Source organism: Diceros bicornis, chromosome 23, assembly GCF_020826845.1.
Source record: "Diceros bicornis minor isolate mBicDic1 chromosome 23, mDicBic1.mat.cur, whole genome shotgun sequence".
In the NCBI taxonomy this organism is placed as follows: domain Eukaryota; kingdom Metazoa; phylum Chordata; class Mammalia; order Perissodactyla; family Rhinocerotidae; genus Diceros; species Diceros bicornis.
The window spans coordinates 57,658,420-57,677,320 of record NC_080762.1 but is presented as its reverse complement, the minus strand read 5'-3'; the positions used below and the strand labels follow the sequence as shown (position 1 = coordinate 57,677,320).

Genomic DNA, 18,901 nt, shown 5'->3' with positions numbered 1-18,901 from the left:
CTCCTGTTCCCCCGGGAGCAGAAGCAGTAGGAGTGCAGTGAGTCGAGGAGTTCTTGGGTCGCTTTCTGAGGGACGTGGGGCCAGTGTTGCTGTGCTCGCCCTGCACAGCTTCTGTGGCTGGCTTCAAGATGACATCTGTTGGAGGGTGGAGGGGCTCTGGGAGGTTTTGTGAGGCATCATTGTGAATGATGAACTTGGGGATTCTGGGCCAAGCTCTCATCAGGCCCCAGGCTGGTCCCGCTGCAGCTGGGCTCCACATCTCTCTTCAGCCTTTCAGTCAACAGCCTCTCAAGGGACAGATGGCCTCTCTCATGTGTGCTCTGAGAAGAAACTGCAAGAAGGAAGCCAGCCAATAAATCTGCACATCCCAGATTCTGAGGGATAAGAAATGCCACTCTTAGCTAGCAGGCCCTGGCAGGGAAGAGGGGGTCTCATCACCAGCATCTACAGCAGAAGTGTTTGCATCTCCCTGGCTGCCTGACGCTGTGGAGACCACACTGTCTCCTGGAGTTCCTTCCAGAGACTCTGCACCCAATCCTGACTGGCGGCTTCCTGGGCAGCACTGGGTGTGGGTTGACCCTGCAGAGCAGCTCGTTTCAACTTGCGCGACCCCGGCTGGGCACTCAGGTTTTCCCTCAAGGACGACGATGAACCTGCAGCTCCTTTCCCATCTGCTTCACTCGCATGTTCCTCAGGTCCCCAGCGGCCTTCCTGGTGTCCTTTATCCTGGGGTGGCCGTGGCCTTCAGCCCTCCCTTCTCAGTTGGGTGGAAGATTGAGGGCACGACCATGGCTTGAGCACGTAGTACTGACCCTCCAGCCTTTCCAAGAGCTTTTTTTGGTGAAATGTTCACTACAGATGAAAGAATGCTTAGTGGGTTCCAGTCATCCCTGTGAACAGCTTTTAACCACTGAACCAGACGTTTTGAGCCCTTTATGTGGAGCCTGCAAGAATAAATGAAAAAGTAATTAGAAAGAATTAAATGTCTCCCCCTAAAATAATCAACTATAAAAGCAAAATAAGTGTTTTTGTGAACATCCACACCTGTAGCCACTTTGCCCATTTAAACCTTTAGTAAAGATTTAAGGAACACCTTCTGCTTGCAAGTTATTACTGGAATAGAAAGATGAAACACCCACTGTCTACCTTAAGGAGCTGACCATCTGTAGGGCAGAGAAGGAAGGAAGGTGAGAACCTCTTCCCAGGCTGTGGTAAGTGCCCTGTAGGGACACAGACGCTTGAGCAGATAACACAGGATGGCATCAAGACAACAGGAAAGGCTTCAAGAAGTCTCAGAAATAGTTCTTAGAAGCTCATGGCTGCCCAACCCTCCTGCTGTCCCTGGGATGCAGGACTTGGGGTGCTAAAATGGGGAGGGTTGGTCCTCCTATTTCAAAGCCAGGCCAAGTGTCGGCCAGCAGAGCCTCCCAGGCACCCAGCAGTGCACCTGGCCCTAGCTCTGCTCAAGCAGCTGAGGATGCGAGACTGCTGCCAAGAGGTCAGCTCCAAGAGCTTCAGATCTATGTTCCGCCTGTCCTCCCACTACCAGGAGGAAAGCGGCTCCCTGTACAGAGCAACCAGGCTCTGCAAGGTACTGACCAAGACACTTCATAATCTCTTCTCCTCATTAAGGTAAAATCTCTATTTAGACCAAACTGTGCACGTGGGGTGTTGGGGTCGTCTCTCCCGAGGGTTTTCTGCTCCACCTGAGGTCATCTAACCCCCTGAGGCCGCTGTGGACCAGACCAGGTGGATACTAGGTCCTCAGGGAGTTCCAAGCAACATGTCCTTCTAACCCTCCTCAATGCTTTGTGACTAGTTACCAAAGGACCTCCACCTCCTTTGCCCCCAGACCACGTTAGACCATGACACATGCCAAGAGCAACCTTCTCTGCAATGCTTGGCCTCATTTTCAAAAACAGTAACATAACTTTTGGGGCATAGGCTCTGAAAGTTCTGTCAAGAAAGCATGGCGGCTGACCTCTGAAACAAGCTCATGTTACTAGTTCTTTGGATAGATTGTAATGACTTCCGACTTAGAACAAACCACTGTAAACCTTCAATAAGATTACAGACAAGTGGCATTCAGGTCTTTCAAAATTCATCAAGAACCTGCAATGCAAAACAGAAGGATCTGCCAGGAGGTTTTCAAAGTAGAATGTCTTCAGTGCACTGTTCTGGGACCTCCAGTGCGGAGTCCACAGGAAAGGACTGGCTGAACTGGCTGAATTCCAGAAGCCCTCATGAAGGGAGCCAGGCCAGGGGAAAGGCAAACGCCTCACCATGCTATGGGATCCCAAGGAAGAAGTGAAGAGAGGAACCCCTTCCCCGAGTCCCTGGGGTAAGCCTCCCAATGAGGAGGGGCCGCACCCTCCTCCACCGAGGATGCTGTCAGATACAGAGTGCAGAGTCCACTGTCAGATTCCTTTCCAGGACTCACCTTCAGTGCAGAGCCAACTTTCCCTCCACTGCCAGGACTCTTCTAGCAACTAGCATCTGGGAGGCACGTCCATCCTGGAGGTACAAGCTCCATTTGCTCAGCCACATTCCTGATCACAGAGATCAAGGCAGGCTCCCTGCCATCAAAAGAGCAGAAAAGTCACAGCAAGTGCAAGATGATAGTAACCCTAAGGAAGAGAGTTTCCAGAATGCCCCGTTTCTCGACATTGTTGGCCTCAGCCCGAATCAGTGGAGGACAGGGTGGTCATGGGGTGGGAGTGAGAAGGTGGTGGAGGCCATAAGGTGGGCGCTGGTGGCCATGGGGGGGCCGCGGTGACCCGAGGCGCCCGGAGCAGAGATGGTGGCACAGACCAAGGCCACACAGTGCCTGGCGCTGACTCACCCACTGGACCGGCCCTGAGGCCCCGAGCACAGAGTGCCGCCCGCCTCAGGTTGGACCGCGACGGAGGCTGACCAGGCGGCGATGGCCAATTACCTGTGGAAGGCGACAGCCGTTTCTCCTCATTGCCCGGCAGTGGGAGCAGTTCGCGGCAGTGCAGCGATCACCATCTTGGGCCTCAGGTTGTTGAGCTGCCAGGCTTTTCCCCACTTCTCACTGCCCCGCAGCAGGACTGCCACAAGGATAAGGACTTGCAGCAACACTCTGCAGCACATGGGAGCTGCTCCCCACACCCCACAGGACTGCAAGATGGTGGCATGCACTCGTCCGTCCTCTGTAAAACAAGATGACCATGACTGTGGGCCTAGGCAAAATGCCCACTGACACGCCCACCCCAGGGTCGCGCTGCCCAAACTCTGTTCTGCTGCCCCATTGGTCGCTGCTGCAGTGTTCAGAGTGAAGGAAGCAAACCGTGGTGGAGCGAAAGTGTGGCTGGCCCTCCACAAGGGCCATACACCCACATGGCAAATGATGCACTTCCGCCCACACTTCCAGCCCTGCCTTCATTGCTCAGCCGGATTGGCCACAGCGGCTGCTCATCGCGTTGCACTCATTCTCCGGGGCAGTGGGAAGAGGGACGTGGGTGAGGGCATGCTCGCGCCAGGAGGCCTGGGAAGCTGCGCTCGCCTGGGCCATTGGCCGTTGGACTGGCAGGCGCAGTTTGGGGCAGGACTGCTGGGTGGAGCGGGTCTTCGTGCAGAGTGGGCGGTGGTGGCTCCTGTAGTGAGACTTGCATGTCTGACAGCCCGATCCCTGCAGCTCTGGACACTCTTTCCCTCCACCCTTGGCACTCGGGCGCCGGCCTGACAGGCCTACGGCCGAGGGGTAGTGGGGGGTCGGGGAAGGAAAGGGTGGTGCTGGGTGGGGCTGGGGTGCCGGCCTGACAGACTCAAGGCCGCTGAGGTGGGAGGGGCAGTGGGGCATCTGGGAGGGTAGGTGGGGCGTTGGGTGGGGCTAGAGAGCTGGTTCTTGGGAGGCTTTTTCCTTCCCCTCCAGGAGTTAAGAAGTGGAAGCTCTCTAACTCCTTTGAAGTTATGTTGTAGGCTGGAGGGGAGGAAACTACTCCAATGCTCACAACACAAGAATGATTTTGTTGACTGATAGATCCTTCCAACTTCTTTTTCTATGATGAGAAAGAGAAACAATGCATCTCATTGGGCCTTAACTTATTGGGGTCCGAATACAATGTGTTGGGGGGCAGGGGTAGGGTATTGGTGCTTTGGTCAATGCTAGTGTTGGGCAGGAGGGAGAATCCTCTGCTGCCCTTTCACTTAAAGTTCTTATGGCTGTCCAAGTAATTAAAAGACAGGCTAGCAGGAGAAAATAATACCAACTTTAATAACATGTATACATGGGAGAAACTCGTCATTCTGTCGAAGCTGCTTGCTTAAGTATTGTATTGTAGCTAAAGGTGTGGAAGGTGTTCGAGGGGTAGTGGTTTGGGATTTCAGAGGGGAAGAAGACAATTCACATGGAGATAGAAATGCAAATGTTTGTACAACTCTTTTCAGGGCAGGCTATAGAGAATGTGGCCAGGGAGAGACAGAAATTTAGATAAAATGGGCTTGTTGGTGGTGCCTTTCCTAGTGTAACATCTATTTTATATTATATTACAGCCATCATATGATATTGGGTCCTTCCTGAAACAGGTCTTCTGTTAAATTCTTTAGGCAGTTTGGGAGGGGAAACTCCTAGTTGCTATATATGGGATGCGACCTCAGCATGGCCGGAGAAGCGGTGCGTTGGTGTGTGCCCGGGATCTGAACCCGGGCTTCCAGTAGCGGAGCGTGCGCACTTAATTGCTAAGCCACAGGGCTGGCCCCCATGTTTAACTTTCTGAATGTGGCTTTCCTTCTGTCCTGTGGGAAGAAGGCTGCTTATCTGTGCTGATCCCAGTATTTGTGTTTCTTTCCTTTGGATTCCTGTATCGATTGAACACTGCAGTCCTGTGCTTCTGGTTTCTCTTAGTTCTTTGTAATTTTATTTCCTGTATGAGAAATAACATTTTGAATTTCTTGGGTTTAAAAATGTGAATTGATTGAGAGATATAATGTCAGCAAGGCAAGAAAATTTTTGAACTAAATAGAAGTTTTATTCTTTTTAGGCAAGAGAATCTCAAGATGTGAAATGAATGTGTTAAAGTTTTCAGGTGCATGTTTCATTTTTACATCAGTGTTTGCATGTGCATGTCCCTAGAGAACATTGAGATTTAAAAAGCTAAAACAATGGAATTTCTATTTTAATTGATGTGAAGAAAATTAATCAAACTAATCCTATTATGTTTAAGGAGCTAAACCCAAACCCCATATTACATTATAATGTGCCACTGATTCCTGAAAATCCTGCCTGTGTGAGATACAGTGGAAGGACAAACTAGGATGCAGCTTGTCCTTTTAGTTAGTGAGAGATATAAAAATTTGATTTCGTATGCTTACTCTTTTGTAACCGTTAGTGTTCTAAAGGAATTAAATCTTAGAATGGTTTCCTATGTACAGAAGTTAAAATTAAAGAAAAGCTATTAAATGGGAAAACATGGTATGTGTAAATTTCTGTTTATATTAGATAAACCTGTAAGATAGAAAAGTCTAACCTCAGAAGAGTCACTGCCAACATTTCTGGGTCCCCTCCAGCTCTGTTACTCCCGCCACCCCCAGTGCACAGTTCTGATCATTCTTGAGCATCCTGTTAGTGTTTCTTTATATGAAAACAAGCCATTGTGAATGCATATTTTTCTACGCATGTTCGTCCTTGCAATGAGTGGTCAGACTCCGCATTTTTGATGTGTGCTGACAGCTTATGCCTCTCCTCTCCCTCTTCCCCTCGTGTCCACATATGGACAAGCTGAGGAGGATGTCCAGAGGCTCCCTTCTCTGGCATTGGCTTCGGATCCAATGACACAAGTCCTTGTCTGTGTGCAGAAGTCTTGCCCTGGTCTCAGCCCTGGCAAAGATTTCTTGCTTTGACCAAACTTTAGTCAGGCCCCTGAACCTTGTTGTATGGCTGTCTGTGCAATTCCTTGTAAAATCCAGTTCTAGCAAGAACATTGCTAAGTCAGTTTAAGCAGAACCCACACCTGTATGTCTGATCACACTTGAGATTTGTTCAGGCTCCTCCTCCTCCTCCACCATCCCTCAGGTGGTGTCTGATCATTCTGGTCTCTCTTTGGTAAGAATCCTGTTAGGTCAGGTTAGCAAGAAACCCCAACACTTGAGTTTTTCTTAGTAATTTTCCATCCCCTGACCCCCACCATGCTGCCTGGCCATGAATTCCCACTTGCCCATGCTGCATTCAGAGTCGAGCCCAACCTCATTTCTCCCCCACTGTGAATCCCATGACGGTGGTCTCTGCGTATCATAGTGTTGCTGAATAAAATATGCCTTACAATCTTGGACAAATGTCATTGAATATTTTTTGTTTAAAACTCCCAACCACAATAAAAACCCAGGCCAGTCTCCTTTCCTTGCTCCCTCAAACCATTTCAGAGCTGCTTGAGTTTCTGGACCTGCTCTCCTCGGAGACCTCTATTATGTGAGTCATAAGACTTTTCCTAACTTCTGTGTGTGTGTGGAGGGGGGCACACATCAGTCTCTGCATGGGAATCACAGCACTTGCCAGTAAGGAGTCATATTTTGAAAGGAATCTCTTTCTCTGAGTGGTAGGTCTCAACAGTGGACTCAAAATATTCAGTGAACGATGTTGTAAACAGATGTGCTGTCATCTGGGCTTTGTTGTTCCATTTGAGCATTGACTTTAACTTAAAGTCACTAGATGCATTCCCCTTAAAAAGAGAGTGAGCCTGTACAAAGGCCCGGGGGGTGGATTGGAGGAGGAGGGGAGAGAACAGGATCGGTTAGAGGAACTAGAGGTCAGAGTGTGAGACAGCAGCTGGAGAAGGGGCCAGAGCAGTTGGTAACAGCACAGCAACCAGGTCAAGGCCCTGTGCACCATGTCTGGGAGTCAGGATCTTCTAATTGCAGTCAGTGGGGGAGCCCCACTTCTGCTTGGATCTCTGGGGGACAAGAAGGCAGTGTCTTATCACATATGTCTGTCCACATCTACCAGACCCTGGCCAGGGAGCACGAAGCACTGATGCAGAAGTACCTGCACCTGCTGCAGATCGTGGAGATGAGAAGACAGTGGCCAAGCAGCTACGGAAGCAGATCGAGGATGGGGAGATCCATATTGAGTGGCTGAAGGCAGAGGTGACTGCTGGCTAAGGGTGCAGAGGAGGCTGGCCAGGGGGCCCAAGGCACAGGGCCAACACCTCACACTCCGGGCTCCTGCAGGGAGCACCAGGGGGCACATGACGGGCAGGGGGACCAGCTTCCAGCCACAGCGAGGCCAGCCTCCAAACTTAAATTTAGTGATGCTGGCAGAGTCGGAAGGGCCTTAGTCAGATCTGAGTTCAGATCCTACCTCTGCCACTTGACAGTTGCAACCTGGAGTACGACCCCCCATCTTCTGTGCCTCCATTCTTTCATCTATAAAACAGCCTTTCTTTATTTGCCTGACAAGAGTGTGAGGATTGAGTGAGGTTATTTATGAGCGAGTTTTTAGTTACTCTGCTGATGACCACGTTGACTAAGCATTCCCACATTATCAGCTGAAGAGTCCGGCGACACAGAGTCCCTGGTAGGTCATCACAGTGTGAGCTCCTGGGTCAGTTCCAAGCAGTCGTGCCCTCTGCCTGTCATAAAAGCTCCTACTGGGGCTCACTGTGCATCGGTCTGGAGGTCACGCTGTTGCTAGGTTAAGCCTTCTAGAACTTAACTACTCAAAATGTGGCCCATGAAGCAAGAGCATGTTAGAAATGCAGAATCTCAGGCCCTGCCCAGACCTCCGGAATCAGAATCTGCACTTTCAGAACATCCTAGTTGATTGCCATTTACATTAAATCTTGGGAGGTGCTGGCTCTCTGTCCCTTAGACGCCCCTCACCAGCTGTCTACCCCAGCACCAAATGATCTGATTTCCTCTCCCCCCTCATCTCACCAGTGCTCACCAGATGCTCAGAGCCATTTGGCCACATCACACGAGGACCGTGGACTCTGAGCTGAAGACGGGAAAATGGAAACATAGATTCTAACCAGGGTCAGCTACATGATTTGTAGGGCCTGATGCAAGGGAAAAACGCAAGGCCCTAGGTGGAGTTGGGAAAGTCGACCTCCCCTTCTCACAGCCCATCCATGGCAGACAGGCGACCCCTCCATTTCAACATCCGACCTCCTCTAACCTCTGTGCCAGGATACACTTGGTACCTAGATGAGGAGTGGGCGAGATGCCCCTGCTGAGTCACCCGTCTAGTGCCCAGGTATTGTCTCCTTGCCCTGCCCTGAGACACCATCGGGGGTGCACTGCACCCACCCTTTCTGCACCTACACCGAGGTCCCTGCAGAGGGTGGAGGGTGACTCACGGTGGGATGTGAGTCTTCCTGGCTGACTCAACCCATTTGCTCCCAGACAGAGCATAGACGAGGTCATGGGTTCTGGGGTGCTGGCGTGTTGGGAGCCAGCAGCTGAGAAACCATCCCAGGGAGGCAGCAGGAGGCAGGAACACATGGGAGCTGAGGCTCCACGCCCCTGGGGTGTGCTCCATTGTTCCATCAGATGTTACTCGTGAAACACAAATTCAAAGAGAAATGATTAAGAACTTCAGGGTGGCAACTGCAGAACTTGAAGCCCCAAGCATGGGGCCTTCCGAACATAGGACCCCATCACACGCCCTTGAAGCCAGCTCTGCCTGGAATGTTCAACGGCACCTTATGGTGCCGTTGCCAAACTCTGAACTAACGGTCACATCAGCTTGGAACTTGAGGTTGAACAAAAATTTCAGATTCCACACACCTCCTCTATCCTGCACCAGGCACTGTCAGACATGCTTCATTAGTCAGTCCCCATAACCACCCTCATAGGATCGAATGAGGAAGCAGGCTCAGAGAACTCAAGTCACCTGCCCAAGCTCACACATCTGGGAGATGGCAGAACCAGGACTAGAACTCGGTCTGAGTGTCTACTTGCCAGGCTTGCCACTCGTAGCCTCTTCTCACGTGGCTCCTGGGATGGGAGCTAAACCATGTGTCTAAACCGTGTCTAAACCATCTGGTTCATTCTGAGATCTATCCTAGCCCTACACATATCCCTGAAACCAAGCTGAGTCTTTGCTAGTGGCCAGGGAATAGGTCTAGGGACCAGAACCAGATTAGTGGCTTCATGATCCAGGGTGTGATTCACTCACTTGTTCACTAACTGCCTAAGATCAGCTGAACACTGCCTCATCCTCTTCCCCAGGCTCCTCTTCCCCCTATCATATGGGGCTCCAGCCAGTGCTCCCTGGTCAAGATCTGTGCACCTCCTGGCCTTCTGTTTGGAGTACCCCTGCCACCCCCACACTTTCCTGCCTGGTGGAATCCTACCAAACTCCAATGTCTCCTCCTGGGGACTCTCATCCAAGATTGTGTTCCATGCCTCCTGCTCCCACAGCTTTCTCACCCTTAGCATACCACATCAGAGCCGACTCCTCAAGTCTGTCCCCACCTGACCTGGTGGGACCTCCTTGAAGGCAGTGGTATCCTTTATCACTCTGTCCCTTCTGCCTCACACATAGTAGTTACTCTGTAAGGGCTTGATGAATGAATGAACATCAGGCTCTCGGGTAGGCAGTAAAGAGATGGAAGTTTCTACCCTTAAGGTCTGATTGTGGTAGAGTGTGACTGGCACCATAATAGAGCTTGCGGTGTGAACCCAGGTAGAAAATGAGTCATTTTATTGCCAAGAGGGGGTGGGTTCATCTCGCATATGGCCTTCAAAGATTTTGGGGGTTGATAGGCCAGAGAAGGGGTGGGTGCAAATGGCAGGGCCCTCTCTGGTGCTGGAGTGCACCGAACTGGTCGGTTTGGAGTGAAAGTATTTGTGTGTGTCTGTGTGTGTGTGTGTGTGTCAGTGTGGCAGCAGAGGCCTTTTTGGTGGGAACTTGGAGCAACGTTTCCAACTGAGTGCGTTACTCTCCAGGGCAAATGGTTTTTTTAAAGAAGATTTTGATAGATCAGCTTGGTAAAGCTTTCTGGTTGTAGTTTCTAGCTCGCTCGTTCTCTCTCTTTCTCTCTCTCTCTCACTCAGTCTCTCTCACACACACACATCCTGCAGGGCAGAGGGCACCTGTGTGCTCTGGAGGGGCTCCAGGAAAGTTAAACAGAGCCCATTTCCCAGGAAATAGGCCATCAGGTAGGCAGGAGGAGCTGAGGAGCCAAGTAAGTGATCAGTGATGCACTTGAAAAAGACAGAAGGTCTTAGAACATCAGAGCTGGGAGGGATTTGAGAACTCAAAGGTCCACAGAAGAGGAAGGGACTTAACCAAGGTCACTCCAAGGTCACTTCCAGTGCTAGAATCCAGGCTTAACCTTAGGTCTCCTGGCTGTAGATCCTTGGCCTGTGGCTGCCCCACAACTGATTCCTTCCTTGCTGGGGAGACGGGCCAGATAAAAGGTGAATGTTCGGGAACCACTGTGTCACCTGGATGGCCTCAAGCTCTCATGGTCCACCTGATAGCCAGAAAAATTCCTCAAACCCCATCCCACATACTCCTGAGGATTTTCAGGGTCTTCCATTTTCCCGGCCACATCTGATTTCCAATTCTGTTCTCCTGACTTCTTGTATCACTTCTCACAATGGCTGTCTTCACTCAGTCTTGACTGCTCCTTACCCCGTGTGGTCACTCCATGTGTCCATCAGGTGGAGCTAGATTCTGCTGCAATTACAAACAGCCTCCAATCTCAGTGGCTTAAAACAACAAAGATTGCTTTCTCTCTCACACTGTGTGTCCATTGTGGGTTCTGCTCCACAACATTCTCACTCAGAGACAGGGACACAGGCTGACGGGGCTCCACCATCAGGAAATTCACCAGTCCCATGGCAGGGGATGGATCATGGCAAATGGTGCCTGACAGATCTGCTCACGTTTCATTGGACAAAGTGAGTCACATGACCACACCGGACTTCAGGGTCCTGGGCAGTACAGTCCTGCCCTGTCCCAGGAGGAGAACCAGAGTATCCAGGAAAGCCCTAATGACACCCAACTGGCTCCTCCTTCACTCCCCAAGCCCCCAACACCAGCCAAGTATGGACCGGGCTTTCTGAAATGCTTAGATACAGTCGAGGGGGTTTGCACTACTGCAGCAGAAAACAGCTTAAAGGTGAATAGAAGACATCCTTGCCCTCCTGTCACTCAGCCTTTCCTGCTATAGGGACTTCTTGCTGACCTCCTCTCCTCACACTGGCCTCTCTCCACATGCTCCCAACTGCTATTTTGTTGGTGGTGTGGGTGTTCATAATCCCTTTATCTGCCAAGACCCTCACCCTCGTCCAGTGATATGCTGGAGCTGGCTCATACCAACTTGTAAATCAGTTGTGAAATTTTCAAGAATCTTGAAAGATTGTTATTCACACTTTGGTAACTTAAAATGGGCCAAGGTAGGAATGTTTTCACCATGGAAATCAGCCAATGCTACCAGTCAGAGTTTTTCTTTCAGAGAGCTGGTCGTTAATCCTTTACTAATATACACTTGTCTACACATTTTTTCAGGACCAGCTAAATACTTTCCTGGGCCCAGTGCAAAATAAAATTGCAGGGCTCTTAAGAATTTCAAGGCAGCAACAGCAGAGCCTTAAACCAGGCATTAGGCCCTTCTAAGTGGGCTGTGCACAGGTAACACTTCGAGGACACCGGCCCTGTCTCTACTCCCTGTATACTCTCTACTCCCGGAGGCTCCACCCACAGCCATGTCTCCCTAGAGGTAATGGGAGATGACACCTAAACAAAAGTCTGCACAAAATTTATTAAGGAAAACTATCCAGCTCTGCTCACTCTCTTCTCTCCCATCTAAACAGCCCTCTTGGGCCTCATCTTTTGTAATCAAAAAGCTCCAAGGACCATCTAAAACAAAGGGAGCATCCTCCTCTGAGAAGAATCCTCCCCTCCTATACAATCCTCAGTTTGGCACCATTTCATTGTTTTAATAGCTATTTTTCTCCTATTTATGATTGGAAGTAAGTTGGAACGGCTCAGGCAGCCTTAAAGGGCAGAGTAAGAATTTAGAGATGGTCGTGGTATTTTCCTGGCTTGGGAGCACTCAGAATCCTGGAAGGCTGACTCTGCAAGAAACTGCAGAGATCTTTATTTCAGGGTTTAAGGTAAAACTGTAGCCGTGGAATCAGGTTTGCAAACCAACTTTGACATTTAGAGGGCCGCCTTGACCCCTCCCCAGTCAGCCCCTCTGTAGGGCCCACTCTGTGCCTTGAGTCCTGTTTCCCATGTTCCTCCTGCCATCCACACCCCTGCTGTCCTGCACTCAACACCCTGTCGAACTCTGCATCTTTGTTCACACCATCCCCTCTGCTCCAATTTCTTCCATCCTATAGCACACCTGTTGGGCTCCTTTTTATTTTTATTTCGTGAGGAAGATCAGCCCTGAGCTAATATCCATGCGAATCCTCCTCTTTTTGTTGAGGAAGACTGGCTGTGGGTTAATATCTGTGCCAATTTTCCTCCACTTTTATATGGGACGTCACCACAGCACTCCGGGTCAAGCGGTGCATCAGTGCGCACCCGGGATCCGAACCTGGGCCTCCAGAAGCAGAGCGCATGCGCTTAACTGCTACACCACGGGGCCAGCCCAATTGGGCTCCCCTTTTGTCCTGCAAAACCTCTGGGTAGAGCTTGTGGCTTGCACGGTGAGACCCTCCCACTGCAGTAGGGGCCCACCTCTGTTCTGGCCTCACTTTGTTGGAGTATAAGTTACCTCTGTGGGTATCTGACACCCTTCTTAGGCTGGAAGCTCCTCCAGGGAAGGGATCTGACTTATCCATCTCCAGCTGTGTCTCACCCGTGCCCAGCATGGTGCCCACCACAGAGACACCATCAGGACATGCTGACAGGATTGGCACAAAGGGAGACAGAGATGGGCATCTCTTAGGCTTGGAACAGGTCAGAGGGAATCAAGAATGAAGGGGAGAGAACTGAATTGTGTGGCAACTGTTTGAAAAGCAAGAAGTACAGAGATCTTTAGCAAAACCTTGACTGCTAACAAAAGAGAGAAAACCATGGACTAATTCCTCCATCAATGACTGCACTGACTAAATGCATTCTGGATTAAAGACACTGTCTCCAGACAGGGGAGTTGGTTGGGGCAGGAGCCAACGACCAGTGGCCCTAAGGGGTGTGGCAAGTGAGGGATTGCCTGTAATGGGCCAAGAAGGCCAGACTGTGGGGTGGCAAGTGGGCAGGGCTCAGCTGAGATGCCAGGCATTGAGCCAGGTTGGGCAGCCAGAGCTGGACTCTAGCCGGAGAGTTGGTGTATAAGCCAAAATCCCAACTCACCATTGCCATCGTTGACAAGGGTCAACTGAGCAGGCTTGGACGTTAGCCAAGCCAACCCAGATCCAAAGCAAATGCATCCCCAGAAGGGACCTGCAGGGTAAGGGAAAGGCAGCGTCTGCGAGCTCAGTGGGGCTGGGGCTCCTGCCGCCATCCTGACACTGGCTCGTAGCAAGGGTGGGCCATGGCCCAAGGCTTCTTAAGGGTCCCCAGGCTCACAGCTTTCCAGAGCTTTGCCCACTCGGCCCAATCCTTAAATCAGGCTCCCAGACTGCCGGTGCTGCCTGTGCAGGGAGCAGAGCGCCTGACCTGACTGCATCTGGTTTTTCCTCTGGTCCCTGGGGAGTAGATGTCCTGTAGATGTCTCTGAGAAGAGCGCCATCAGTTTAACATACAGACTACTCTTACACACACACACACACACACACACACACCGCCATCCTAAAGAGAAAAGGATAACACGTGCAAATCCCAGAACTGGCAAAGAGAGCAGACTGGCATGGGGGTGATGACATCAGGGCAGTGAGGGTGCTGATTGGGCATTCACGTGTCTCTGAGCTCTCCACGAGCCTCTGTGTGAATCCCTTAGCTCTTTAGAGTTCAGATCCAAGAACAGCCATCTTTTCAAGTGCTAAGGTTCTCAGAGAATCGAAAAAATAGAAAAGCCTGCATTGGCAATGAATATTTCTCCATTAGATATTTTCAGCCGCTCTTCAAGCACAGGCCGGGGTAGTTTTAGCAACCCGGAAGTGGAGAGGGGATAACTGTCCCATTTTGCTTTCAAAGTGCTCCATTCCTTCAATTATCAGAGCTCATTCTTCCTGTGGTTCAGCAAGTGGGCTTGAGGAGACAAAGCCACGTGCCCTGAAAAGGGAGCAGAGCTGGCTCTGTGGCATGTTTGTGATTTCCTGAGCTACTATCTTTGGACTTGTGCCACACAGTTCAGGGATGTCTCTGCGCCCACTCAGCACCTTCTATCCCCTGTTCTTATGTACTGAGAAAGTGAGACCCCAGGGTGGGGGTTTGCCCTCAGGGCACAAACTGCTGGGAGAGGGGACAGCCCCCTGTGACAGCTCCCCGAGAAGAACAACACCAGGGGCCTCCAACAGCCAAAGTACTGGGTCATCACAGAGGGAAGGAGCAGAGAGCACACGTGGAGAATGGGACCAAGGAGGGGCATCTGATGTGGCAGAGAAAGACAGAGACAACTGCAGGGAGAGGGGGACAAGCTTTTAGGCTGGGGCTGCCCTGACTCCCGGTAGTTTCACACTTTCTCTCTGAGCTTGTTTTCCTGTCCACAAATGGGGTGCACGACAGAGTCCCTTTAGCTTGCCCTCTGTTGTTCAGCTCAAACCCCAGACACATTGGGGTGGTTCCCAGGTCTCCAGGGTTTTAGGAGCTGGGGGTGATGAGCAGGGGCAGAGGAGGAACAGTTGGGAGGGGAGGGGGCTGCAGGAAGTAGCAGAAGTCTCTCTGGCATCCTTACAGCTCATCCTGGGAGAGGAGACCCGAGCTGTATTCTGGAGCTGGCTGGCTGGGGAACATGGGCGCGGAAGAGGGTGCTGGGAGGGGAGCCATGGAAAATGTGGCTGGAGGGTGCTCAGAGGCCCATTAAGCAGCCTGGTGCTAAGCTGCCAGTGAGAAGGCATGTTCCCCAGGGCTCTTTAGGTGGTGACAGGGCAGGTGCTTGGGAGAATCTGGGTGTTTTTGCTTTTCTAAGTTTTCCCCCAAAAGGGGGTGGTGGAGAGCTAGCATTTACTGAGCACCTTCTCTGCACCAGGCCCTCAAATTGTCCCGTTACTTGCAAGAGGTCATCATATTTTACGGGAAAGACCTGAGGTTCAGAGATGTTACGCATTTTGTTGAAGGTCAAACAACTGAGAAGCAGCATAAGGCGGATTTGAGCCTGCTCTGTGTGGGTCTCAAGCCCTAGCTCTTTTCACATCATCAGTGGCATTTCTTCTGAATTCTCTAGAGCCCTGAGTTCCTCTAAGATCCCTTAAGGTCACCGCAGCAGGTGGGCACTGAAGGTGCCAGGAAGGCTGGCAGCAAGAGCAGCTCCCATCCTCTGACAGCTTCTGGGGTGTGTGATGCATTTACAAAAGTCTGTGTTTGGTTTAGTGCTCTGCTGTCACCATCTTGAAATTTTATCATTTTTTAACAAGGGGTCCTGCATATTTTCTTTGCACTGGGCCACAAGTTACATAGTCCATCCCGCTGATGGGGTTTTCACATAAGGTCTCACTTGAGAAAGGCATTTGCTGCTAGAGTCCCACCGGTGGTGGCAGCCCCTGCCTTCTCCCTGGGCCCCTCAGCTCTGCTGGACTGGGGGACAGGGCTTTGGAGGGGCAGGAACTCCGTGGCCGGAGCTTACCCTGTGCCTCCTCTGTCAGTGAGGCCATTGTGGATTTGCACCAGATCTTTGCCAAGGCCTGAAGGTCTGCATCTCCAGCTGGCCCATTGGGGCCTGGGTGAGCAGGCAGTCCTGGCAGAGGCCCCCTGCCCCACCTTTCCCCGCCTCCACCTGAGAAGTCCCTCTCCAAGGCCCTCTCCTCCAGGCTGGCGGCACTTCTATCCTCCTGGGGTGTGACACCGGCCCCTTAAAACCCGCAAAATCCCTCAGAGGGAGCAGAAGAGGAAAGACAAGTTTGCAAAAGCTGTTTTTCTAGGAGGAAGTGATATATTTTTAGTTTCTTATCTACATTTCCCTTTTAAAAATAATATATATGAACCCATTTGAGAAAATTTGACAATCTAGAGAAGCAGAAAAATTTAAAAGCTATATCAACCATAGTTCTACATCCCAAATATAACCACTGTAAGCATTTTGTTGTGTTTTCTTCAAATTTTTTTTCTATGCACAGATCTTGGGTTTTTTCCCCCCGTTTTATTTACATAATGTCACACATATGAATATTGAATTTCAATCTTGATGTTTTTTGTTTTTTACTTAAGATTGTAGCACAACTGTTTTCTCATGCTGAAAGTATGATTTTGATGGCTGTATGATGCTCTAGTACCTGTGAGCATGCCCTCATCCCTGCAGCCATCTCCCATCATTGGCTCTTAAATTTGTTGCAACTTTTTGTTACTAGAAACACTCATCTCTGCATCTGAAATGTTCATATGCGAGAGCGTCTCCTTAGGACAGGTTTCCAAAAGTAGAATGACAAACAAAAGGTAGAAGCAGGGTCAAGGCTCCCACTCTGTCCACCTTGCGTCACTGCTCTCCGAGCTGGCTACACCACCCTGATGGCCCCGAGGGCTGCACAGCAGGACCCCTGCATCGTGCCTCTCCCACACTGAGTGTGACATTTTGTTGTTCACTTTCCTAAGTCAGAGAGCCCCACTTTTCCCCAAGGTCACAATGGGAAGCGGGCCTAGAAAGACGAGGTCTGCACTTCCTGTAGTTGCGTGGTTGAAGGTGCCGTCCCTTCGGTAGTGGAATGTCCTGTGTAAGCTCCCACTTGGAGTTTATCGCAAAGGAGGCACATTTTTCTTTTTTAATGGAGTTTATAAGCAGAGGTTTCAGAGGGCCTATCCCTGCCAATCAAGTATTGAAGGGCAGGTTTGGGGAGACTGGCTGGAATTTTGGGGGCTGGAAGGCAGGATATCGTATATCCAGGAGGTTGGGGCAGAGCGGGCCAGCAGCAGACACACCTTGCTGAACCTGGGAAGGTGTGGAAGGACAGGGACACATGGATAAAGGGACAGACAGCTGAAGGGATGTGACTCGGGAAGGCAGGTCATGTGGGGGAAGCCCTGGAATGGCGGACTCAGGAGACCTGGTTCCAGACCAGCTACTGACTCACCTTATGACCTCGGATGGGTCACTTCTGTCACTGGTGGGGCACTCTGGGAGGGAGGCCTCTTGTGGGAGCCAGGGCTGAGGGGGATGTGGAGCTGCAATTCAGTTACCACAGAGGTCTCAGCCAACCCCCCAAAGCTCCGGAGCACGTGGCCCTTCAGACCCTTCAGGCGGCGAGGCACACCACAGCACCCACAACAGCCCTCTCCGGCCTTCCAATACACAGATGTCAGACTAGACAGGGCCCCATCTCTATAAAGATCTGTGACTCTGTTGTCCTGAAGCCTGGGGCCACCTATCTGGCCCTGGATAGGGCAGTGGTGCCAGAGTCATCCCCAAAGGCAAGGGTGTCTTTGGGTGGGAGATCTGAGCCTGGCCCTGACCTCTGTGGGTGGGGCTGGGTGACCGAGGGCTTGTGGGGCATCTCCCTGAGCAGACCTGTTGGCCATCCTGCTGCCCATGGTCAATTTCTATCAGGAGTTGGTCTCCAGCCACAAGTACAGCCTGCAAGCAGAACAGTGACTTTGACAAGCTGCTGAATCACTATGAGGCCAAACTGACTGCAAGGAGAGGGTGCTGGAGACCTTCTTCACTGACCCCATATTCCAGCTGGCACCTAGCCCTGTCCTTGAGGACGCATGCCTGGGGAGCCTGCTGGGGGGCCACGGCAGTGAGGGCCCCAGCAGGGAGGAAGCCACAGCTTGGGACAGCAGGGGGCAGCGGGGGGCCATGGCCGGGAGGGCCCAGGCCATAACAGACCCCAGCTCTGGGCTGCCTGGAGAATGGGGTTAGAGCCAGACCCTGACCCAGCGGACTGTAGGCCTGTCCAGCTCCACAGAGCAGGCAGTGTGGGAAGGTGAGTGGGAGCTCCTGGTCCTGAGCCCACCTCCAGGCCCTTCCTCCTGCCGGCTTAGAGCCTCAAGCTATGGGCTCTTGGCCCAGACAAGACCCTGGAAGAGCCTCCACGTTAGAGTCTGAGATCAGAAGTGCTGTGGGTGTCCATCCTCAACCCTGCTGGTGGGAGTGCTGGGAGCTGCGAGAACCATTCTCCATCCACTTTGTCTCTCTCTCCCTCTCTACATTACTGCTTTCTCTCTGACTTGCTTCATCACTGTCTCTCCTTGCATCTTTCCCCATCCTTTCCTCTGTCCCTGTCCCCCTGCCTCTGCCTGTTGCAGATTCCCAGGCACACTCTGACACTGCACGAGCTCCTGGCCCACTTTTCACGAGCACATCAAGCCAACAGCCTGGACGACGCAAGGGCTAAACTGGGGGTGCTGTTTGTGTGAGCCCGGCTCTTGGGTGTCCCCACCAGTGGAAAGGTGAGGGCTGAGGATGCTCCCCAGAGAGAGTTTGTTGGGCCCCAGATGGTAAAATCTCATGTTCAGGTTAAGATCTCAAGGGGTGGGGGTTGGGGGACCCCAGCTTGCCTCACCTGGAAGCAGGTTCCTCAGAGGAATCTGAGTTCACAGCTGAAGCCCAGGGGGCAGTTGGTGGGATGGTGTAGGTGGTGTGCTGTCCCTGGCAGAGATGGGGTTCGAGGAAGGGTCCTGGGCACTCACGTAAGGCCCATCTGCCAGGGGACTCGCAGGCACTCTGCCAACTTCCTCTGTTCTCCAGTGTCAGTGTCTCACAACCTGTGGTATAGGAGCCCCAGACGGTGTCCTGGGTGATGGGCCTTCATGTGTCTAAGGCTGCAGTCAACAGCATGCATCGTCATGGGTGGAGAATCCCATGATTTGTCCAGTGTCAGAGGCCCCAGCCCTCTGGTCAAGGCCCCTCCATTGCTCCTCTTTCAGTCCTCAAAGCCAAGGGGGAACCTTCCT

The 18,901-nt window shown here is 51.6% G+C and overlaps 1 long non-coding RNA gene across 1 annotated transcript; it reads right to left on the bottom strand.

The window, feature by feature from the left end:
- Positions 1–793: 793 nt before the first annotated feature.
- Positions 794–18,650, bottom strand: LOC131420613 (uncharacterized). The gene is made up of 4 exons (XR_009223595.1): positions 18,511–18,650; positions 2,936–3,071; positions 2,441–2,576; positions 794–944 (listed from the first exon to the last, which is right to left on the bottom strand). It is a non-coding gene; the product is annotated as an uncharacterized LOC131420613 (long non-coding RNA).
- Between the last annotated feature and the right edge of the window lie 251 nt (positions 18,651–18,901).